The 23355-nt window shown below is 49.9% G+C and overlaps 1 long non-coding RNA gene and 6 other non-coding genes across 7 annotated transcripts; 5 read left to right on the top strand and 2 right to left on the bottom strand.

Moving 5' to 3' along the window:
- Positions 1–532: 532 nt before the first annotated feature.
- Positions 533–605, top strand: TRNAK-UUU (transfer RNA lysine (anticodon UUU)). Its single transcript has one exon. It is a non-coding gene; the product is annotated as a tRNA-Lys (tRNA).
- Positions 606–2486: 1881 nt separating this feature from the next.
- Positions 2487–2560, bottom strand: TRNAT-UGU (transfer RNA threonine (anticodon UGU)). The gene has a single exon. It is a non-coding gene; the product is annotated as a tRNA-Thr (tRNA).
- Positions 2561–5826: 3266 nt separating this feature from the next.
- LOC127041006 (uncharacterized) lies at positions 5827–13692 on the top strand. The gene is made up of 3 exons (XR_007771590.1): positions 5827–5963; positions 12856–12948; positions 13660–13692. It is a non-coding gene; the product is annotated as an uncharacterized LOC127041006 (long non-coding RNA).
- Positions 13693–15714: 2022 nt separating this feature from the next.
- TRNAN-GUU (transfer RNA asparagine (anticodon GUU)) lies at positions 15715–15788 on the top strand. The gene has a single exon. It is a non-coding gene; the product is annotated as a tRNA-Asn (tRNA).
- A 722-nt stretch (positions 15789–16510) lies between these two features.
- TRNAM-CAU (transfer RNA methionine (anticodon CAU)) lies at positions 16511–16582 on the bottom strand. Its single transcript has one exon. It is a non-coding gene; the product is annotated as a tRNA-Met (tRNA).
- Positions 16583–21182: 4600 nt separating this feature from the next.
- On the top strand, positions 21183–21299 carry LOC127041039 (U5 spliceosomal RNA). The gene has a single exon (XR_007771621.1). It is a non-coding gene; the product is annotated as a U5 spliceosomal RNA (small nuclear RNA).
- A 1126-nt stretch (positions 21300–22425) lies between these two features.
- LOC127041021 (U2 spliceosomal RNA) lies at positions 22426–22612 on the top strand. Its single transcript, XR_007771604.1, has one exon. It is a non-coding gene; the product is annotated as a U2 spliceosomal RNA (small nuclear RNA).
- The last annotated feature ends 743 nt before the right edge of the window (positions 22613–23355 follow it).

Raw genomic sequence — 23355 nt, 5'->3', positions numbered from 1 at the left:
GAGGCGGGTTCATTCAGAAAGTCATGGTGTTTGGATGTGAAGGTGGGAAATGATGGGGAAATTGGCCCCTCTTTCAAGTTTCAATGTTGTAACTTCTACACCTAGACCGGGATGGCCAACCTGAGCCTGAGAAGGAGCCAGAATTTCCCAATGTAACTGCCAAACGTGCACCTTTGTATGCAACTACTGAGTCAATTGTGAACCTTCCCATCATTATCATTATCTCTTTGAAATAATGATGGTGATGGACACTTGGCTCGATATCCCAACATGCCCTGCACGTCTACAGGCTGCATTAGCCAATCCAACCATTCGGCACTTGCAGCTGGGCACCTCTGTTCTGTGCCTGAGTCTTGTACAGCTATGAAAGGCTGGTAGATGCCAATATTTCCCTGTCTTTTTAACCTGCACTAATACCAGGCCAGGCCAGGGCTGGGAAGAGAGACAGAGCAGCAGGTTTCCCATATTGTATCCATTTCCCTTTCTCTTGACTAGTTTCTCCTCTGCATAACTTGTACTTCTTTTGCTGTGAGATTGGCTAACTCAGCTGGTAGAGTGTCAGACTTTTAATCTGATGGTCCAGGGTTCAAGACCCTGGTCAGGTAATAAACTACTCGCTATACCTTTAAAAATTGTTCTTCTGATGTCCTCTTTGGTGTTACTTTTTGTCTTCAAGACTGTGCCTTTCCTAAGAGGGGCCTTTGTGTGTGTGTGTTTGAAGGGGCAACTTCCTGACATCCTCTCTGTCCTTGCAGCCTGGAGGAATAAAGGCCTCTGGGCATACAGCATGTTCCTCCCCTGCATGCACACGCACACACAGAAAACACAACAGAATATCCCTAAGGAATTAGAATCACCTGCTGCCTTCCTCTATCCTGCTGGATCCCAAATGATGATGCTCTTCAACCTAAACCCATGTCCTCTCTACTCTCAGTGCCCCTCAGTCCCAATCCAGTGCCCCTCCTGTGCATACTGCTCCTCACTCCCAACCAGAACCTACTCCTCTTCACCCTTCTCCTCTGTCCCAACCCACAGCCCCCTCCTTTTTACACTGCTCCTCAATCCCAACTCACAGGCGCCTCCTATTCCCAGTGCCTCTCGATCCCAAACCACTGCTCCCTCCTTCCCTCCAGCAGCAGGTGCCTCAGACTCCCTCAGGAAGATTTTCTTGCAAGGTTTCGTGTATGAGTCCGCATGTGGATTTTACAGTGCGTTGGAAATATGTTGCGTTGCTTGCCAAAATGATCACTTTTGGCTTTTGTTGGATTCCCAGTCTCCTTGTTATTGGGACAGGAGAAATAAAGGGTTGTTATCCTTGTTGTGTGAATCAAGGGCAGCACAACTGTGCTTGGCAGACCCCGACTGAGGGACTCACCTTCAATTCAATAGCACTTGCTAGGCAGGGGACAAGGGTTCCAAGGCCAAGTGGGCTGGGGTCCCAATATTAAAATTTAGGTGTTAAACCAACTTTAGGACAGGGTGGCAGTGGAGGGATGAGTGAGTTCCTAGACAACACAGTGAGTACGGTACCTTCTTATTTTCCCCATTTTCCACTCAGGATGGCAGGTGAACTCTACAGAGGCACCTCTGGGCTTGCACTGACTAAGGACAACAGCTGTGAGTGGGGTGCCGGGGGGGGCTCATGTTTAAGGACTTTTGGTTGCTGGATTTACAAACCGTAGGGAAAAGGACACTGCCCAGCTTATTTGGGGGTGGGTCTTTTCCTCGTGGTTTATGTTTATGTGTTGGGGCTGCTGACATGACTTCTGCTAACCTTGGGCTTACATTGCAATGTAGACATATCCTAAGAGGGCATCTATAATGTGATAAAATCCCGCTGGCCTGGATGATCTGATTTGGGCTCCTGGGAATGGAACTGGAGCCCAGGCTTGGAAAACCTCACCCCTCGTGGGGTCTCGGAGGCTGGGCTCCCAAGGCTTTGGCCGTAGGGTGGTAAATTTTCACTGTAGACATCTCAGCTCAAGCTCAATATTGGGCTCTGGGAGCCCTCAAGGTTGGGAGGGAGTTTAGCAAGCAAAAAATGTAAAATGGCAGTGGAGTAATACCCTGGACTCAATGGCATTTCTCCATTGGTCTGTCTGCTTTGGGGCAGGGACAATAACACGTCTTGCTGCATTTGTTATTTCAAAGGGTGGTTTAGGATTTTCATTCTCACCACACGGTGCATGAAGCAGGGCTCAACCCTTGGTGCAAACTAAATGAGCTGCTCACAGATTCTGGAAGCCACAATGAGCAATTGGTGTGAGAGCCCAGATCTGCCCCTGTCCCAAAGGGAAGGAGGTCATCTGTGAGAGGCTGGACCACTGACCTATCAGCTCTTAACTCCCAAACTTTCAGTAATTCTGTTATCAGTGCCTGTGAGTATAATTAAAACTGCTATCCTGGGCTGGACCAAAGGCCCATCTATCTCTGTGTTTTGTCCACTGACAGCAGCCAATACCAGGTGCCCCAAGAGTTAATCAACAAGGCACCACTGGGAGTTGAACCCAGGATCTCCTGTTTACAAGACAGGGGCTTTAACCAGCTAAGCCATGGTGCCCACCTGTTGCTTAACTACAGTGTCTGACCACACCTGACTCCCTGCCATCCTCACTGGGGCCTGACAAGCTTTGCTTGTGTTTGGATTCTGCAAAGCAGAGAAGCAGGTGAGCTTTTCCTTGCAAGCTGTGTGTGTGTGAATCTTTGGCCAGGTCTGCACTACAAAGTTATTTCAGCATCATTATATTGCTCAGGTGTGTGAAAAACACACAACGCTCCCTCGTTCAGCAGCTTTTGGCTGGTGCACACACTGCAATGCCAGGTCTGGCGACAAAACTGCTCTGTTTTGGTGACAAAATAAAACCACCTCGACGAGAGGCCTAGAGCTTTGTGCAGCAAACTTAAAGCGACAAATTGTCAGTGTAAATGCTGCTGGTCATTATATCACCATAACTGGCCTCCACCAGTATCCCATAATGCCCACTGTGAACTCACCTGCCCTGCATTCCTGCTACAGAGGCTGGGCCTCTCCCCTTTCATAGCTCCAGAAAGTTCTGACAGCTGAGCCGCTATCTGCCCTGGGATTAGGTTGATATACTGCATTGCCAGCCTAAGTAACGTAATTACACCAACCTAATTTTGTAGTGTAGACTTGTCCAAAGAATCACACACACACCTAGGGAGCAAAACTTCACCTGCTCCTCTGCTTTACAGAAGCCAAACATGAGCAACGTTTGTCAGGGCCCAGTGGGTATTGGCAGACAGTCAGGTGTGGGCAGACACAATGCTTTAAGTAACAGCAGGTACCATGGCTTAGGTGGTTAAAGCACCTGTTTTGTAAACAGGAGATCCTGGATTCAACTCCCAGTGGTGGCTTTTGGGGCACCTGGCATTGGCTACTGTCAGAAGACAAGATTCAGAACTAGATGGACCTATGGTTTAAATTACACTCACAGGCACTGATAATAGAGTTACTGAAAGTTTGAGTGTTAAGAGCTGATAGGTCAGTGATAAACTCCCCTCAATGCAGTTTTACTATTTCCACTTTCTAAACTGCCTCCCAACCTCTATAAAATTACAGTGCAGACATATGGGCTTGAGCCCAACCTCTGAGGCTCCACGAGGGGTGAGGGTTTTTGAACCCAGGCTTCAGTGTGAACACAAATATCTGCAGCACAGTTTTTAGCCCCTCAGCTTTACGTCCATGAGCCCAAGTCAGATGACCCAGGCCAGCCCTGCTGCCATCTTTATCCCAGGAGAGATGGACTCTAAGGGTACGTCTCCATTGCAATGGAAGCCCAGGTGTGGCACGCTGTGCTCAAAGCAGCACCCTGGAAGCCCCATATTCACCACTCTCATATAATGATCACATGGTTTGTACAACTCTGCCTTGTGAGGATGGACACTGCTTGATTCACATCCTAGCAAAGAAGCTTCCTAACAAGCTGGAAGAAACGATGAAAGAAGGGTAGAGACACCATGACTGGGCCTCTCTCCCTCATAACTCAACAGCTGGAAACACACCTGGAGGACAAAGACTGAGCTGAACTGATTCAGAAATCAGAAGAGAATCCTAATAATACATTCAAACCAAATTCCCCAACCAGACTAGTATTGGTTTTTCAGCAGGATTCCTGGGCCCAGCCTTGTTGGGGTTACGAGGACTCTGCCACACATGAGAGTAGAAAGAGAGTCCTTGGGGTCAGGCAGGCCTCTGGTAACGGGGTGGGGACTCAGTTCCTTTCTCTGGCCAATTGCACCAGGGTCATGTATAAACCAGAGAAGTTCCCCACAATAGCCAGACCAGAACCCCCTGTACACTTGCCCTCTGTACTCATTGCTTCTCTGTCTCTCTTCCTCTCCTCTCTGTTGCTCTCCCTCTGAGCTTTCTCAGCACCTGGCCCCACAGTGCTTCCTGCCAGCCAGAGACTGCATGTTCTAGGCCTGTTCCTGTGGATGTGGCCTCTCTCCTGATTCCTGAGGAAAGGAACCTTTCCAGGAAATGGCCATGGCTTCTGGGAATCAGCATGTGGCTGGTGGACAGCACCAGGAATCATTTGGTTCCTGACACACAAGGCAACTAAAAAGCTGAGCACTCAGACAAAGACTTGAACCCTGGCCCTTCAGAGTAAAAGCCTGATGTTTTACCAACTGAGCTACCTGGGTTTGTTGAGACTATTTTCACCATTCACCACAAGAGCAAGCAGGTAGGCAAAAGAGAGGCAAAAAAAGTCCCAGGAATCCTTCATGTGGCCTAATGGATAAGGTATCTGAGTGTGGATCAAAAGATTGAGGGTTTGAGTCCCTTGGTGGTGGTTTTTCTGCAGCTTTACCTTTGTGCTGAAAGTCCTGCTCGCTTCAGGGTTGGAAGCTCTTCTTGGCTGCTCAGGCCAATGCTCTGGCTTCAGCTAGAGCCCCGGGAAGGAGTTGGGTGTCACAAAGGCTGTGGCAGGAGCCCCAAGTGCTTCCAGTCTAGCCTTTGCCATTCCTGGCTTGCCAAAGAAAGTGGGCGACTGCCCGGGCCGGCGTGTGCACCTGTCCCTGTGCTGGAGGGTACTTGCTACATAGCATTTTCGGAGCCTGGGTGTTTCTCTGCTTCTCGCCAGCTCAGGAAAAGCCTCTTGGGATAAAATCTCCTGCCCCACTGCAAAAGTGAGCACCGTGAGTGGGACCAGTCAGAGGCCCCAATATAGGGGCTGGCCCTGCTTTCCTACCATCTTGTGATGTTGGCCACAGAACATCAGCAGCTGCCCCGCATGCTGGTGACCTTCAGTGGGTGTTTGGCATGGCAGGGAGCAGCCTGGCTGGGTGTTTTTGTGCCTGTCTGAAGGCCACACATAGGCATGGTCCTGCCCTCCTCTAGGCCTGACCTCAACTGCTCTGTGGCTTTTAAGCCTTCCCTTGGAGCTGTCAGCACCAGCTGCCTCTGCTCTAGGTGCCCAGAGGAGGAGAGGTGTGTTGGGTCACTTTTACAGATCCCCCTTTCCTGGTATTATCCTTGCTCAGCTGCACAGAGGAGCTTCCATCCCCAGTCCCTGCCCAGCAGCCCTCTGGCACCATTCCTGAGGGCTGCCCTGCCTCACTTTCTTCCTACCATGTTGGGAAAGACAGCTCTCATCATTAAAGGTCAGGTGGGCCAACTAGGGGCAGACGCTCATTCTGTGTTTTCCTACTGCAGAGCCCAAACTCAGGAACTCACCTTGGGTGCAGACATTGCTATGCTCCCAGAAAACAAGCCACCCCTGCACAAACAGGGCCTGTCAAAGCCTGAGATTGAACCAAGGACCTTCAGATTTTCAGTCTAGTGCTTGCGCGACTGAGCTACTTTAACAGCTCCATGATAGCACTTTGGCCTGTTGCTTCTCTGTCTGGGATGTTTTTGTCAGCAGTTGCACACAGAAAGGACAGGAAAATGAACGGCTGCTTCACACCCCCACCGGAGGAACCCGGCACCCTTAGCTGTGGTGAGTAAGAAGTGTCTGTTGGCTGGCAGGGTCTGTCCCCTAGGAGCTGGAACAGCAGCTGCCACCTCCCCCTCGGCTCCAGGCTGTGGGAAATGCTCATTGCCTGGCTGCATAGGTGGATGCTGCTGCATGCTCTGGAGAGCATCTGTATTGGTCTGTCAACCCCCCATCTTCACTGAGCCAGTCTGGTAAGGTCCCAAGTGCCCCCTCCGGCCTGGCAGCTGAGAGTCTGTGCAGACATCAATCCCCCTGCCAGTCCCACAGGTAGCAGCAGCGCCAGCTCCCCCAGCACCACAGGGGCACTCAATGAACTTCCTGTGGTGAAATGGCTCCTTTTTGTCCAGCTGCTAGAGTGAGAGCCAGGAGAGAGCAGTGTCTGGCTCACCATGCAGGAGAGAAGAGACCTGATGAGTGTGGATCTCCCTCAGTCTCCCCTGGAATGCTTGTCAGTTTTATTGTCACTGTGATAGTCAGCGTTTCCCTTCAGGGCCAGCCCTAGAGGGGTCTGGGGTCTGGGACAAAACCCTCCTTTTGTCCCCAGGCCCTGCCCCACCCCCCCTGACCCCTGTCCCATCTCTTCCCATCCTGCACCTTTCTGCCCCATTCCTCTCCCACCCCCACCTCTTCCCGTCCCTGCTCCTTCCCCTCCCCACCCAGCGGCTCCTGCACCCCACTGAACAGCTGATCACTGGCAAGTGGGAGGTGCTGAAGGGGAAGAGGAGGAGCTTGTCAGCAAGGCCTGTAGTAGGCGGGGAGGGGGGGAGCTGGCTGCCAGTGGGTGCTGAGCACCTATTTTTTCTCTGTTGGTTCTGCAGCCCCCTAGCTCCCATGGAGTCGCTGACTTGGCTCCTTTCGCACTCTAGAGAGAGGAGCAGAACCAGGGCTATGGCTGATCTATGGGGCACCAGGTGAGTGGCAGAGGCTTCAGGTGCTGAGAGTTTGCCTGACCCCTCAGGGACACAGTGTGAGGTGGTGTCCCAGGGATCTCTATGAAAGGAGCAGAACAGGATTTACTTGGGGTGGGGAGAGAACTGAGAGTGTCTGAGTGGGTTGCAGAGAGGTGTTGCCCAGGTGAGATACTGGCTAAAACACAGGCCTTGCTGTGAGCAAGATTGGAACCTGCACAGGGGAACCCTATTGGAGTTGGTGCTGGGAACTAGCCAACCAACCACCCCCCACCCACACTAAGTTTTAGTAAAGGGCCAAGAGCCCCCTTACACAAGCAGCCCCATGAGGGTCACCGATGTGCAGAGAAGGCAGCCTAAGCTGGTCCCATGGTGTAATGGGCAGCACTCAGGACTCTGAATCCTGTAATCTGAGTTGAAATCTCAGTGAGACCTTATGGTAAAGCCCCAGAGCTCAACTTCCCTGTTTCTAGGTGTGTAAGAATGAATCTTTCCTCTCCTGTTGGGGTGACTCACACCTCCAAGAGCCACATCTTTGGCTAGGGTGTCCACAATGGATTAGGGCTCTAGAACTTGCTATGCTGATGGTCAGGGCCGGCTTTAGGAAGTGCAGGGCCCCATTCAAACACTTTATGCAGGGCCCTGGCAGGGGTGACTTAAAAAGAAAAAAGTGTAAAAAAAAAGCCTTCCATGTACTATTTACTTTCCATAACTATATAAATAATAAAATTGTTTATTATGTACATTGCATCATATATGCTGTTGATTGGTTATTAACGACTGCTGTTTCACATGTGTGGGTCCCCGCCACTCCCTGGGGGTGTGCACATGTGTGGGTCCCCGCTGCTTCCTGCCCCCCTCATTGAAGCAGGTGTGCAGGTTAATGGCCTGGGAACTGCAGGGTGGCAGTGGACATGGGGCTGGTTAAAAGCAGAGCAGGGGCTGACTGGAGGTAGAGTCTGGCTGCAGGCAGGGCAAAGGGTGCAGGGCTGGCTGGAGACAGGGGAGTGTGGGGCGGGCTGGCTTCGGGCAGGGCCGCAGGGGGTTGGCAGGGGTTGGCAGGGCTGGAGACAGGAGTATGGGACTGGCTGGCGTCAGGTAGGGGGGTGCAGCAGGGGTTGGCTGGAGACAGGGCAGGGCGGACAGTGCAGGGCTGGTGCGGCAGGGGTGTGTGGCAAGGGTTGGCTGGAGAGAAGGCAGGGGGTTTGGTGGGGCTAGCTGTGGGCAGGGGTTGCAGAGCTGGCTGCAGGCAGCGGGGGATGGGGCTGGTGCGGGCAGGGCAGGGGTTGCAGCAGAGGCAGCAGGAGCCCCGGCCCTTTAAATAGCCGCCAAGCCCCCCGCTATCCCAGGGCTCTGGGGGCTATTTAAAGGGCCTGGGGCTCTCCTGCTTCTACCCCACCCCAGACCTTTTAAATAGCTGTGGGAGCCCTGGGGAATGCATGGGGGCGGCGGGGCTCCGGCGGCTATTTAAAGGATAGGGTGGCAGAGGCAGCTGGAGCCCTGGCCCTTTAAATAGCTCCCAGAGCCCCCTGTTACCCCAGGGCTCTGGGGGCTATTCAAAGAGCCCGGAGCTCCAGCCGGGGGCAGGGGGCTTGCGGCGCTCGGGCCGGAGCTCCAACCGGGGGCACGGGGCTTGTCGCGCTCTGGCTGGAGGTCCAGATGGGGCCACGGGGCTTGAGGTGCTCGGGCCAGAGCTCCAGCTGAGAGAGCAGGGCTGTGGGGCAGCTACACTCCCGCCGACGCTTTGGTCAGGGGAACGGGGCCATGGAAACCCCGGAGCAGACCGCAGCCGGGGTAAGTAAAAAAAAAATTAAAAGGCGCCTAAAGCGTGGGGCCCTCTTAGGCGCGGGGCCCGATTCCCAGGAATCAGGCAAATCGGCCTAAAGCCGGCCCTGCTGATGGTTAGGATTCTTGCTGCTTCACCTGCTGTCCACAAGCTTGGCTCTTGTGCTTCCTACCACACGTTTCCTCTGGCCCACATGGCGCTTGAAGAAAGGAGTGCCAGGGCTGGGATTAATAGTCCGGGCTTGGCAGGAGGGAGGAAGAGTCCCAGGCTGGAGCCCCTCACACCTTCCCTCCTCTGGGCACCTAGAGCAGAGGCAGCCCAGCTCTGTCCGCTGGATACCTCAGCAGAGTAGGTGAGTTCATGTAAATATAGTCTGGTCCCAACGCCTCCTCCCAACCCTGGTCATCAGTAGCTGCCAGGGGAGAGCTCATTCACACCTTGCTTACAAATCATCATTTGAAATTCTAAGGTTGGCCAACACTGCCGAAGCCAATGCACCCACATTGTCAGCAAACACAACAGCTGGGTGAGGAAACCCGGCTTTGTCCAGACTTTCCAAACCTATTTTACTTTCTCAGGTACAAGTAGTTTTCATACGTTGTATCTGCTTTTAAAGTGTGTGTTAACGTTTCAATTTCAATTCACATTTGCAACCAATGACAACATTGGCAGCGCTGCATGTAACTACCTGACCACTGAGGGAGGGGGTGTTGGGGAAATTCGGGGGAGGGGGTGCACAGCCCCCTGACTGGGGGGCATATAGGGAATGCCCAGTTTCACTGAATTGAGTCTCCTACTGCAGCACCTGAGTAGGTTACATCAGAGAGGAGCTGCAGTGTCTAGGCAGTGGGATGCCTGTGCCTTTAAGAGTCCAGGCCTGGGAAGCCCATGCTGAGAGGTGCTGCCTGTGGGAGGGGAAATAAAAAGCCCTCTGCTCCCCCCACCCATGTTTGCAAACACTGGAGTCTCAGCCCACCGGGATCACTGTTACCCCTCTGCCCCTGCCTGTGCCAGGGTTTAACCCTCTGGCAGCGACTCCCTCTGGGCTTAACTCCGGCTCCTTCCCCCTCCCTGACTTTGCCTTCAGTCTCTCTCCCAACTCTGCCTCCAGCTGCTTGACCCCCTGACCAGGCAATTTCCACCCCCTGCTCAGACCCTGGCCACCCACTCCTCTGATTTGCCCCCCTTTGCCCCTTTTTAATCCCTGTAAAAAGTAGGGGGTGCTGGGTCCCGTTCTCTGGAGGGAGGGCTGGGTGCCTGGCCCCTGCCAGCCCAATGCTCAAAGTGCCCCATGATCTTGTGGATGTTTGCTGAGTGCTGCAGGGTCACCCGAAGGGGGAGAGAGATGTGGTTAGGAGGTGATGCAGCCAAGGGTGCCTCACCCAACACTGAGATGCAGCTACCTCTGGGGTGAGTTACACAAGTCAGCAAATGAATATGGAACAAGAAACACATTGAAAGGACCAAGGCAGCTGCAGTAGGTGGAGAAAACCAGAAAAAGCAGTATCCCTGGATCCCAGCCCTGCCCCTCCCCCACTCTACCCCCTAATCTCCACTCCCCTCCCACATTTGAGGGGAGAACCCAGGAGTCCTGGTCCCCAGCCTTGCCCATCCCCATATTTTGATATGGCTCCATCCAACAGCTGCCCCCACAATTGCAGGGCAGTGCCACAGGGCACACTGGGGCCTGCTTGTTTGCACAGGATGGGCAATGCCAGTGCTCCAGGATGGGGAGAGATGATGCTAAGGGAGAAGCAAGCAGCAGACAGCTCCCATGACAGAGAAAGAAATGCTAGGGGGTGCTGTGCTTCAAGGACTGAAGGGAGTTGGCAGGGAATGGGAGGATCTTCCCTCACAGCAGGTGCGTCTGTCTCCCTCCCAATTCCTCCCCAGCCCTACCCCAGCCCAGGCAAATCCCGGCCCAGCTACCAGGGTTAAATTTGGCCTGGATTCCCCAGCTGCTAGGGGTGGGCCGTGGGGCTGGGAAGCATGAGCCTTTACTCCTCCTTCCCCAGACACAGTTGCATGGGCACAGACCAAAGGAGCCTGCAGCACTGCTGCCTAGAGGAAACTGAGGCACCAGCAACTGATAGACACATCATGGCTCTCCTCATCCTCATCCTCTTTTCCATGTGCAACCTGGCCAGGGGAGGGAGGGGTAAACTCAAGGCAGTTGCATAGTTAACCTGTGGAACTCCTTGCAAGAGCATGTTGTGAAGGCCAAGACTAAAACAGGGTTCAAAAAAGAACTAGATAAGTTTATGGTGGGTAGGTCCATCAAGGGCTATTAGCCAGGGTGGGCAGGGATGCTGCCTGTAGCCTCTGTTTGCCAGAAGCTGGGAATGGGCAATAGGGGACGGATCACTTGATGATTCCCTGCTCTGTTCAGTCCCTCTGGGGCACCTGGCACTGGCCACTGTCAGCAGACAGGAGGATACTGGGCTAGATGGACTTTGCGTCTGAACCAGTCTGGCCGCTCTTATGTCTCCCTTGGAGCAGCAGTGACCCCCAGTGGGCAGTCAGAGTAATGCACAGAAGGTGTTTCCCTTGATACAGCAGTGACACCCAGTGGTCAGGTGGCGTAATGCACAGCATGTGTCTGCCCTCTACTAGCAGTGACACCCACGGACCAGTCACGGTAATGCACAGAATGTGTTTCCCACCAATCTGGGTAAGGCACAGAGCATGTTTCCCATGGAGCAGCAGTGACACTCAGTGACCAGCAGGGGTGGCATCAGACTCTTCTCCTTTAGTGGGGGACTGAGGCTACATCTACACTACAGGATAATTTCGAATTAGCTTAAACCGATTTTATAAAACAGATACTATAAAGTCGATTGTGAGCCTCCACACTAGGCACATGAATTCGGTGGTGTGCGTCCATGGTCCGAGGCTAGCGTCGATTTCTGGAGCGGTGCACTGTGGGTAGCTACTGTAAAATAATGAGGCCAATAACGTCAATTTGCGTCCACACTAATCCTAATCCGATATAGTAATATCGATTTTAGCGTTACTCCTCTCATTTTGTAGGAGTACAGAAATCGATTTAAAGAGACCTTTAAATTGATTTAAAGAGCAGTGTAGTGTGGACGGGTGCAGCGTTAAATCAATTTAACGCTGTTAAAATCAGTTTAACAGCATAGTGTAGACCAGGCCTGAGATGGGCTAGACAAAAAAAATTGGGGAGCTGTGCCCCCCATCACCTGGCCTCACCCTTCACGGGGGCCAAGCCTCTGTTCCTTCTCAGTTAAAGGCCAGGCTCATCTCCTCTCCCCTCGGCTAGGGTTTACAGCAATACAAACTTTATTAAAATAAAACAGTAAACAGGGTTTACTTAAAATATTCTAAATCTGTCCAAATTTTAGTACTGAATCCAAAGTTCTCTTAAAGATCCCATCAGTAACCAAAACCTAAATGAAAAATTGAAACCAAAAACAAGGCTTAATTTAAAACCCAAACATTAAGAAAAACTTTGTTTATAAAAATAAAAACTAACAAATGCTGTAAATTAATAATTTCAACATTTTATCAAAAAAGTCTGCTACAGCAGAATGATAAAATAACATCAAATAAATAAGCATGACCACTAAAACCTCCTATAAAGGAATTGAATCCTTGAATACTGGTCAAATCGTAATAAAATATGCAGAACTATGTCAAAACTAGTGTTGCAAGTCAGCCATTTCAATCCAGCAAATGTCAATTAAAAGCTCCATTCCAACTAAAAAAACCAAAACAACCCAATAAACCAAAATGGTCACAGCCTGAAACAAACCTACACAGAAGCAAAATTAAACCTGTACCAACATTGGAACAAACGATGTAAATTTCTATTTCTAACTTCTTGTGTCTCCCAGGAGGAAGGTGTTTTGCACCCCAGTAGCCAGGCTGTCACTGCAGCTTTCCTTTCACTAAATAAGATTTGTACCAAATATAAATTGCCCTCCAATTTCTCTAAGAGAAATTGAAATGGTATCTTTGCACTAATATCCCAAGTGTGCAAGTCCATCCCCTCAGAGCAGCCCCACACCCTGAGGCCAGGGGAGAATCCCAACTGGTTTGTGCATTTGTAACCCTGGGGCCTGAAGCTGATGAGAGAAAGCGAAATGAGCCATCTTGGAGCTTTCCGATACCACCTGCGGGGAGCACAGGGATTTGACTGAGTGACATCCTGGCTAATATTCACCTTGTTCTCCGCCAGCAGGCTCCACTGGAGAGCTCGGGAGTGACTTGACCATGGCAGCACCCTATTTACATATTAAAAGACGGCATTTTGGGGCCAATGGGGTAAAATGTGAGTACTTTTGGGGTTGGGACCCACATGAGAAGGGATGTGGACAAACTGGAGAGAGTCCAGAAGAGGGCAATAAAAATGATTAGGGGACTGAGACACATGACTTACGAGAACCTACAGGCCATATCCTGTATGTTAAGCTAAGGCAAAGTTAGCATATGTATATTGTGACCTTTTACTCAGAGAGGAAAATCGACCTTTATCACGTTACTTAAAAAGATAAGTACCCATGCCTGTCCAAGACCTTTACTTAGACCAATCGACAATGGAGAATAGCATAGGGTTTTATTCAGTGTTGTACCCACAGATTTAACAGGTACAGTACAAGGTAACTTATGTGCATATGTACATGTCATCAGCAAGCACAAACATACTAGCCTATGAAGTAAATGTACCCTAATTTTTTGTGGGTGAGGAATGAAATTTGAGCATAGGAGGAAGGATTTCCGGCCCTTGTGCCCTATAAAAGAGGTAACCCACCTCACTAGAGCACTTTGCTCTATCATTGTGACTTAATTCCTCCACTCTCTCTCTATGTACTATCAGTAGGCTGTACTTTTTCTTAAATTTTAAGTTTCAAGGGAACTAGGCTAAGTTCGGTTTCCCTACGTTTTTAGTCTTTGTTTATTAGGTTTTGATTTTAAGTTTAACATATTCAAGTAAACCCTAAGTAACACTAACATTTTCTAAGCACCGCATCTTTCATTTAAGAATTGAGAAACCTGAACTGCAAGGCTGGTCCTGTGTCTCTTACCACCAGGTTATCAAGGAAGGCTGTGAGTATATTAACCAAATCTTTGTTGCATATAATGCCATATGTATCTTTTGAAGAGCAGTAATGCAAATGTAACTTCGTAACTCAATTAAATTAAATAACATGTAAGCTAATCAATTAAATTTTCATCAAATTATCCAAATTAATATTATTAGTACACCCTAAACCACGGTACATGGGACAGAGAGTTGGAGTGCAGAGGGGTGAAGGCACTGGTTCTAGAGGTGCTGACTCTGAGGTGGGGTTAGAATGAGACATTCAGAATGCAGTAGAGGACTCAGGGTTAGGATAGAGAATTGGGCTGTGAATGGTCTGGAATGAGGCCAAGAAAGAGAAAACTGAGATGCAAGAGAGAAATCAAGCTAGAGAAAAAACCAGAGAAGAAATATGCGATGTGAGCTGCAAAGGGGAAAAAAACCCTCTGCCTATCCCCTCTCACCAAAGCATCTAAGAACCAGATGAGAGACATCTCTCTCCCACTACAACAACAATTCCAGTTGACCTGGACTGAGGAAGGAAATCTTCTCCTTTGCAGCACTAGCAAACCTGGACTGAGTCATGAACACCTCCCCACATCCAATCTGGTGTTCCTGGCCTGGGACACGGGAGGCGCTCCTCTCTTCTCCATTTGGGACATGACGGGATAACAGAAGTGACAGGGCTTTATGGGAAATAATTATCTGACTGATTCTTGTGCAAGTCCTAGTCCTTCTTAACACAAACAAATGGTTTATCCTGCATGCTGATGCCAGTTTGGAGGGTCTGGGAGCAGTCCCGTACCAGGAAGTGGAAGGAAATGTAAATCTGTAGGCTTTGCCAGCTGAGGACTGTCTGATAGCGAAACTCGCTATCCCATCCACCAGCAACAGTTCTTGGTCTTGAAATGGGCCATCACTGAGAAATTTCGAGACTGCTTGTGTGGTGCTCAGTTTCAGGTGTGGACAGAGAACAATCCACTGACTTATGTGTTAACAAGGACTAAGCTGGATGCTACAAGGCAGAGATGGGTGGCTACTTTTGCTAGCCATAACTTCGCATTCAATATCAATGAGTTAGTATAATAGGGAATGTGATTTATCAGGACCACCAATTCTTGGCTGGCGGGAGGATGTAAGCAGGGTCGCTATGAACCCTACCCTGCCATCTGTTGGTGATCTGTTGTAAAGGCCTTTTGAGGCTGCTGTCATTTGCATGGTTCCACCCACGCCGGATTGCATGATGGGAGTGCTTGTCCAAACGGTCATTTCAGCTGCTGTGTGATCCCCAGTCTCTTTGTTATTAGGGCAGGAGTAATGCAGTGTATTTTGCTGTTCGTTTTGGATCAAGGAGAGAGTAACTGTAGCTGGCATTTGAGGCCTGAGAGCTTCACCCTCGCCTGAAAAGTACTCATCATTAAGGGGTCTGGGTTCCCAATGCCCAAGGCTTGTGAGAGGCTGGAATGGATGTTTGTTTGGCTTTTGGCAGCCGGTGCGTGCTGGTTTTGTTTCTGCCGTCCCTGGTGTGTAAAGACAGAGGTGTTTTGGAATCTGTTTGAGTTGTTGTTAGTGGTGCAGTCGTTGGCCTTAAGCTTATGCGGTTTGATCTCTTTCAGGGTGTGTTTTGGTTCTGAGAGGTAAAAGGCAGCTGCTGTGTGTGTGGTGTTATGGAGTGAGGTGGCAAAGGTTGATTTGCAGAGGTGGTGCATGTGCCACAAAAGTTGTGGGGGCCCACCCCCAGCTCTGGTCCCAGAGGCCAGAATTTGCATTAACCCACCTGCTGACCTCTGACTAGGAATTTCGCCCTGCTAACTCTTCCAGCAAAACAGGCCAAAGAAAGTGTACGCAAGCACTGTACCGCAGCCCTTGTGCTCTTTTCGGTTCCTTCCCACAGAACTTAAACTGCATACCAGTCCAGTCCCTTGCTGTTGCTTGTCTAAGAACTGCATGCATATGCTAGACCGTACCCTGTGCTGATTCCCGACTTTTGTGCTCCATACAGCCTTGCCGGTCTGTGTCTCTGTGGCGCAATGGGTTAGCGCGTTTGGCTGTTAACCGAAAGGATGGTGGTTCGAGCCCACCCGGGGACGGCGATGAGCCCGTGCTACTTCCTTGCTTCCCCGAGGCCTGTAGGGAGCCTCCAAAGTCCCCTTTTGCTGCCTCTTGGCCTCAGTGCTTTCAGCTGGTGGCCCAAAGAGCGTGCTGGATGCCATTCAGAAACCCGTCTCCCAGCAGCCGTGCCGGAGGCTCAGGCTTAATCCTCGAGGCCGAGCACAAAAACTTTCAGCCGGGAACATTTTGCTCCCTTCCCGCCTCCGCCAAAGCGGCAAGGGAGAAGGGGACGAGACACGCCTGCTCAGAGACGCCTCCCTCCCACTTCCCTGTAGGCTGTGCAAAGCTGTTGGCCTGCCTCATGCCTCGTCAGGAAAGAGCAGCCATGCTGCCCAAGCCTGAGTCACGTGCGCAGCCAGGCCCGCCCCGGCTGACGGCGCGCAGAGCCACGTGAGTCAATGGCAGGTCGAGTCGGTAGCCTCGGCTCTTTCCCCTCACAGCCACACAGCACTGTCTAGCGCCCCGAGAGCCTCCCTCGTGTTCTCCCGCAGCCTGCCGGGGTGGGTGGGAAAAGGGGACCAAGAAGCACTGCAGCCTCATTCTGGGACAGGAGGCCCTTGCCACACCCAGACCTCCCTCTTGCCTTCAGCCCAGGTAGCCAGGGAGCTCTCTGGCAGGCCACCGCCTCAGCCACCTCTTGCCGCTGTGCTGGTCACCGCCTCGCTGGAAGGCTCAGAGGGAAAAGCAACAAACACACACGTAGCAGAGGATGGTTTCGATCCATCGACCTCTGGGTTATGGGCCCAGCACGCTTCCGCTGCGCCACTCTGCTGGCTCTTCACAGCCCTGCCACCCAGCCGGCACTATCCAGATTAGGGCCTTACGCGCTCTCGTGCTGGCAGGCGGATGTGCAGGCTGCTGGCAGCTGCCCTGGTCACAGGATTTTACAGCATCTGCAGGGTAAAAGGGATCTCTTTGGGGTTTGGACCCCACTGGGAGCTGGGTAGCTGAGTGACGGAGACGGGAGCAGTTCTTAAACTGTTCTCAGTTAAGCCTTCAGCTGGTGGGGGATGTGGTTCAGCCTTGGATCCCTGTCTGCAGCACGCAAGCGCCTCTGGCTCAATCGGACCCCCTCGCTGTCTTAGCAGACTAAAACCCGGAGCAAACGCACAAGCCTTGCAAAGGAAGAGGAGCCGGGATCTCGAACAAATGTCAACATTTTATTAAGATGACGTTCAAAGAAAAAAAAAACGGGTACGGTACAGCGTTTAGGAGCAGAAGTTTCTGGTGATCAGGGAACAACGTACAGATTACCCGGGGGTGCGAAGTTCGGTTTAAGATCAGGTGGCATAAGGAATACATAATGTGCAATAGCCCCGACTGGGGGTAAAAGGTTAACGTACAGACACTGAGTTAGGAGGGTATGTTGTCCATGTGAGGGCTAAGTTCAGGTGTGGAGTATAAAGAGCGGATAGGACGATGAGGATGGATTGACCCGCATTTGGCGAGTTTGAACATTCAGTGTTTTTTAATCTTTTCCACAATCTTGTTTAAGCAGGGTCGCTATGAACTCTACCCTGCCATCTGTTGGTGATCTGTTGCAAAGGCCTTTTGAGGCTGCTGTCATTTGCATGGTTCCACCCACCCCGGATTGCATGATGGGAGTGCTTGTCCAAACGGTCATTTCAGCTGCTGTGTGATCCCCAGTCTCTTTGTTATTAGGGCAGGAGTAATGCAGTGTATTTTGCTGTTCGTTTTGGATCAGGGAGAGAGTAACTGTAGCTGGCATTTGAGGCCTGAGAGCTTCACCCTCGCCTGAAAAGTACTCATCATTAAGGGGTTTGGGTTCCCAATGGCCAAGGCTTGTGGGAGGCTGGAATGGATGTTTGTTTGGCTTTTGGCATCCGGTGCGTGCTGGTTTTGTTCCTGCCGTCCCTGGTGTGTAAAGACAGAGGTGTTTTGGAATCTGTTTGAGTTGTTGTTAGTGGTGCAGTCGTTGGCCTTAAGCTTATGCGGTTTGATCTTTTTCAGGGTGTGTTTTGGTTCTGAGAGGTAAAAGGCAGCTGCTGTGTGTGTGGTGTTATGGAGTGAGGTGGCAAAGGTTGATTTGCAGAGGTGGTGTATGTGCTACAAAAGTTGTGGGGGCCCACCCCCAGCTCTGGTCCCAGAGGCCAGAATGTGTGTAAACCTACCCATTGACCTGTTACTAAGAATCTGGTTTCAGAGTGTGGCACAAAAGCTGTGCCCCACAGCTTACCTCTCAGAATCTAATCTGCAAAAATTTTTTTGCTGTGTGAGTGGTGAGGAGCTTTTTCCCCAACTATGGAGTTGTTTTCAACTTCTAGTGTGGAAAAGAGATTACAGCGTAGCCCTTTAGAAATACTGGAAATCTGCTTTGAGTCACTAACCACTTTTTATCTATGGCTAGTTCTAAACATGGGTTAGAAACATAAAACATTTTATTTTTGAACTGGAGAGACACAAAGAGCATAAAACATGCATTTTAAGATTCCACAAGAAACCCATAACACTAAGTGCAAATATCCCTTTTCAGTCTCTCTTATTTCACCATGTTTTGGAACCCATGTCCCTTGCCTAACGACATTCATGGAGGTTCGGGTGAGTCCCGAAATCATGAACCGCTAAGTTCCGTTCTACTGTCCTTGATTCATATCACCGGAATAACTGCACTTTATTACCACTGCCCTAATAAGAAAGAGACTGAGGATCCCACAGCAGCCGAAATGATCCTTTGGACAAGCACCCCCATCATGCAATCCGGGGTGGGTGGAACCATGCAAATGACAGCAGCCTCAAAAGGCCTTTACAACAGATCACCAACAGATGGCAGGGTAGAGTTCATTCTCACCCTGCTTACATCCTCCCTCCAGCCAGGCAGATTGGACAAATGACCCGGAAATAGTATAAAAATATTGCTCAGGCAGGCAGAAGTGAAATCAGGAAGGGCAACTCAGGCTTGGAGTTGTAGCGAGCAAGAGATGTTAAGAGTAACAACAAGAAGGGTTTCTTCAGGTATGTTAGCAACAAGAAGAAAGTCAATGAAAATGTAGGCCCCTTACTCAATGAGGGAGGCAACCTAGTGACAGAGGATGTGGAAAAAACTAATGTAGTTGATGCTTCCCCGTCCCCATCTTCACGAACAAAATCAGCTCCCAGACTGCTGCACTGGGCAGCATAGCATGGAGAGGAGGTGACCAGCCCACTGTGGAGAAAGAAGTGGTTCAAATCTATTTAGAAAAGCTGGACGAGCAAGAATCCTTTGGGCTGCATGCGATGCATCCGAGGGTGCTAAAGGTGTTGGCGGGTGTAATTGCAGGGCCACTGGCTATCTTTGAAAAGTCATGGTGATCGGGGGAGGTCCCAGATGACTGGAAAAAGGCTAATGTAGTGCCTATCCTTCAAAAAGGGAAGAAAGAAGGAGGATCAGGGGAACTACAGGCCAGTCAGCCTCACCTCAGTCCCTGGAAAAATCATGGAGCAGGTCCTCGAGGAATCAATTCTAAAGCACTCAGAGGAGAGGCAAGTGATCAGGAGCAGTCAGCATGGATTCAGCAAGGGCAAGTCACGCCTGACTAACCTAATTGCCTTCTGTGAGGAGATAACTGGGTCTGCGGATGAGTGGAAAGCAATGGAGGTGTTACTCCTTGACTTTATCAAAGCTTTTGATACAATCTCCCACAGTATTCTTGTCGGCAAGTTCAAAAAGTATGGGCTGGATGAATAGATTATAAAGTGGACAGAAAGCTGGCTAGGTCGTCGGGTTCAGCGGGTAGTGATCAATGGCTCCACGTCTAATTGGCAGCTGATATCAAGCGGCGTGCCCCAAGGGTTGGTTCTGGGGCTGGTTGTGTTCAACATCTTCATTAATGATCTGGAGTATGGCTTGGACTGCACTCTCAGCAAGTTTGCAGATGACACTAAACTGGGAGGAGCGGTCGATACGCTGGAGAGTAGGGATAGGATACAGAGGGACCTAGAAAAATTAGAGGATTGGGCTGAAAGAAACCTGATGAGGTTCAGCAAGGACAAGTGCCCAATCCTACACTTAGGACGGAAAAATCCCATGCACTGCTCCAGACTAGGGACCGAATGGCTAGGCAGCAGTTCTGCAGAAAAGGGCCTAGGGGTTACAGTGGATGAGAAGCTGGATATGAGTCGACAGTGTGCCCTTGTTGCCAAGAAGGCTAACGGCATTTTGGACTGTATACGTAGGGGCATTGCCAGCAGATCGAGGGACGTGATCGTTCCCTTCTATTCGACATTGGTGAGGCCTCATCTGGAGTACCGTGTCCAGTTTTTGGCCCCACACTCCAAGAAGGATGTGGAAAAACTGAAAAGAGTCCAGCCTAGGGCAACAAAAATGATTAGGGGGCTGGAAGACATGACTTATGAGGAGAGGCTGAGGGAACTGGGATTGTTTAGTCTGCAGAAGAGAAGAATGAGGGGGGATTGATCGCTGCTTTCAACTACCTGAAAGGCGGTTCCAAAAAGGATGGATCTAGACTGTTCTCAGTGGTACCAGGTGACGGAACAAGGAGCAATGGTCCCAAGTTGCGGTGGGGAAGGTTTAGGTTGGATATTAGGAAAACCCTTTTTCATGAGGAGGGTGGTGAAGCATTGGAATAGGTCCCCAGGGAGGTGGTGGAATCTCCTTCCTTAGAGGTTTTTAAGGTCAGGTTTGACAAAGCCCTGGCTGGGATGATTTAGTTGGGGATTGGGTTGGACTAGATGACCTCCTGAGGTCCCTTCCAACCCTGAGAGGCCATGATTTTTAAGCTGTTCCCGTGTATCAAGGTGAGCTGCAGCTCAGCGAACCCCAAGGATCTGAGGCCAGCTACTTTGCAGGAGAGACAGACCAAGCAGCAAGTACAACACGGGGTCGCACCCCGGCCGGCAGATAGAATCTCATGTCTGAGATCCCGGCTCCTGTTCCTTTGCAAAGTGTGTGCTTTTGCTCCAGATTTTAGCTGTGGGCCAAGTGCCCTCTGGCTTCTCGTCCGGGCTCCGTCCTCCATGTGCCTGGCCATCAGCGGGACTGTCTCAGGAGAGCAGCTTCCCCACCCTCACTGCATCCCAATCTCCGCCCAGCTGGGGAAGGAGCAGAGGCAGCTTGGAGAAAAGACTCCTTTGAGCACCGGAGACGGCCGGAGCATCTTATTTGCATACCCACAGTGCGTTGCCTGCAGTGAAGCGAGTCCCTGGTCAAGGGGCTGGTTTTGCTCCCTGAGTCCCCGGTTCCCATGATCCAACTCAGGCTGTCAATCGGTTCAATTCCATTTCCTCTAAAAGCTAGCAGTTTAGTGGGCTGTGAGAGTAGTCACTCTGACTTGTGGTAGGATATGCGCTTGCCCCGGCAGAGACTCTGCTTTTTTTTTTTCCTTTTTCTTTTTTTTTCTTCCTTCTTCTTCTTTTTCTTCTCTCCCCTTCCCAGTTTGTATAAATCTTTTGTCTTTTACTAAAGATTTTTGTGGAGAGGAGCATTTATGAATTTGTACCCAATTTTTTTGAGGCTTTGTTTTGGTAAGGCAGTTCCCTGTTGTGAAAAAAACAGAAGGATACTATCTCAACTAGTGTCAGTAACTCAAGCTTTTCTATTAGTGTATGAAAACAACTGAGAGCTCTGAAAATGACTGTGTGGGATTTTTTGCCCTTTTTTTTTTTTTGAGCTCATCGTGTTAGTGAGATGGCTTCCTAGCTAACAGGGGACTGTTTTGTGGTGTGTATTCTGCTGGCTCTTTGGTTTCATAAGTTTTTGGTTATCACACTTAAAGAGCAGCAAAGAATTGCGTTGTTGTTTGTGTTAACGTTTGGTCTGTCCTAAGAGTGTATGGTTTGGAGTCATTTGTAACTCTTGGGTTAGTTATTGTCAACAGCTTATTTTTGGGTCCCTGAGTTGAAAGGCTGCTCTTGCGGATTTCAGTTTCTCATTGTTGGAAGGTCAGTTAAAGAGCTGCTTTCTTAATCTAGTCCATGAGGGTTCTTACACCGCCCTCCTTAATATACCTTCCAGAAGGTAATTGCATGGTTTCCCTCGTCTCCCCACAGAAGAGAAATTGTCCATCCCTTTCCTGTTGGGAAAACACCAGTGTTTTTAAATGTTTTGCCCAGATGAGGGATAGTTCATAGGAGCAGAAGAGGAGGAAGTTTGTGGCCATTTGAGTCAGATTCCTAGCATTTAAGGCCAGAAGGAACCAGCCGATCACCTCAGAGGGACTAAGGGGCACCAATGCCCCAAATAGCGAGGAACTGCTTTGATGCAATTGACTGTATGTTTGATATAGTTGCATGGGAAGGAGCAGAAAAGAGCACTGGGGCTGCGGAATAGCGCTTGCATAGGCTTTCTTTGCCCTGGTTTCCTATAAGAGTTAACAGTGAGTGATTGGTAGTCACAGGTCAGTGGGTGGGTTTATGGAAATTAGGAGTCTAGAGGGGAAACCAGGGAGAGGAAGGCATCTGCAAGACTTGTCTGTCTTTGAACAGAATTGTGTGTTAAGGGTTCTTGCTTTGAATTCTTCCACTGGAGTCATTTCGGGGAAGTGATTCAGTCTTCCGTAGAGTTCCCTAGTTATGGTGTTTGTTGCATGTCTGGGAGCTCGTCCTGGTGAGGTAGAAATGGGTGGGTGCAGGGGTGTGCGTGCGTGGCAGAATGTCAGTATTGTTTCTTGGCTCCCTGGAGCTAAGATCAAAGCATAGTGTCTGTTCATTATAATCTGTCTTTGATGTGAGCACTGTGTATTAGCTTGATTTTTGAAAGAGAAGAATTAGTGAGAACAGGAGCTTGCTTTGTCTACCCCATGCATGGATCTGGTATTGCAGTGTTTCCAGGAACAGTGTATCTGCTTTAGGGGAGAATCTTCTGGTTAGAAAAACAGAAAAGAGTTAAACTGTGATGATTTTTTTTTCAAGCAGATTTTTTTTTTTGAAAAAGCAGAAAAATCTGGTGTTTTTAGTGGTTTTGTTTCTTTATGATAAACACAATACAGTTACACTTTCTTGGAAGTGTTTTGTGAGTCTGCAGATGTGAGAGGTTCTTCTTTGTCTTGCTAGATAATTATTTAAGAGGCTGGACTTCTTCTTTCTGCTGTGAGTCTTTTCAACAGTATGAGGGACAAATGCTTTCCGGACTCTGGGTCTGTTGGGGAGATGGTTGTTTTTTTTGTTTTTGTTTTTGTTTTTCTTGGGGTGGGGGCTTGGTAATATTTGAGATTACGTGTACATCAACAACTGCACGAGTTACACAGACTTCTCCGTACCCGACCTACGTTCTATGTATCTTGGTTCGTAAGATCGAGACAAGGCACTAGATGTCGTGCTGCATCCAGCACACAAGGGCCCCAAGCCTGATTTTTTCCCCCCAAACTGACTGTAATCTAAATGCTAAATAATTACCCTTAACTTCTCATTATTGCCACCCTCACTATTGGAAAATCCCCAAAATCACAACAGTGACTTACAAATCATGAGAATTCTTTGTTTAAAAAATGTAATGTGGGTTCTCTATCTTTCCTTTCCAGTGTTCTGAACCAGGCAAGCTTGAAACTTACTTTTCTAGTGCAGCCAGAGCCCAAGAGAGCAGGAGCCCCT

The sequence above is a fragment of the Gopherus flavomarginatus genome (genome assembly GCF_025201925.1).
Source record: "Gopherus flavomarginatus isolate rGopFla2 chromosome 13 unlocalized genomic scaffold, rGopFla2.mat.asm SUPER_13_unloc_1, whole genome shotgun sequence".
NCBI classification, from domain to species: domain Eukaryota; kingdom Metazoa; phylum Chordata; order Testudines; family Testudinidae; genus Gopherus; species Gopherus flavomarginatus.
This window is presented reverse-complemented; position numbering and strand designations above follow the sequence as displayed.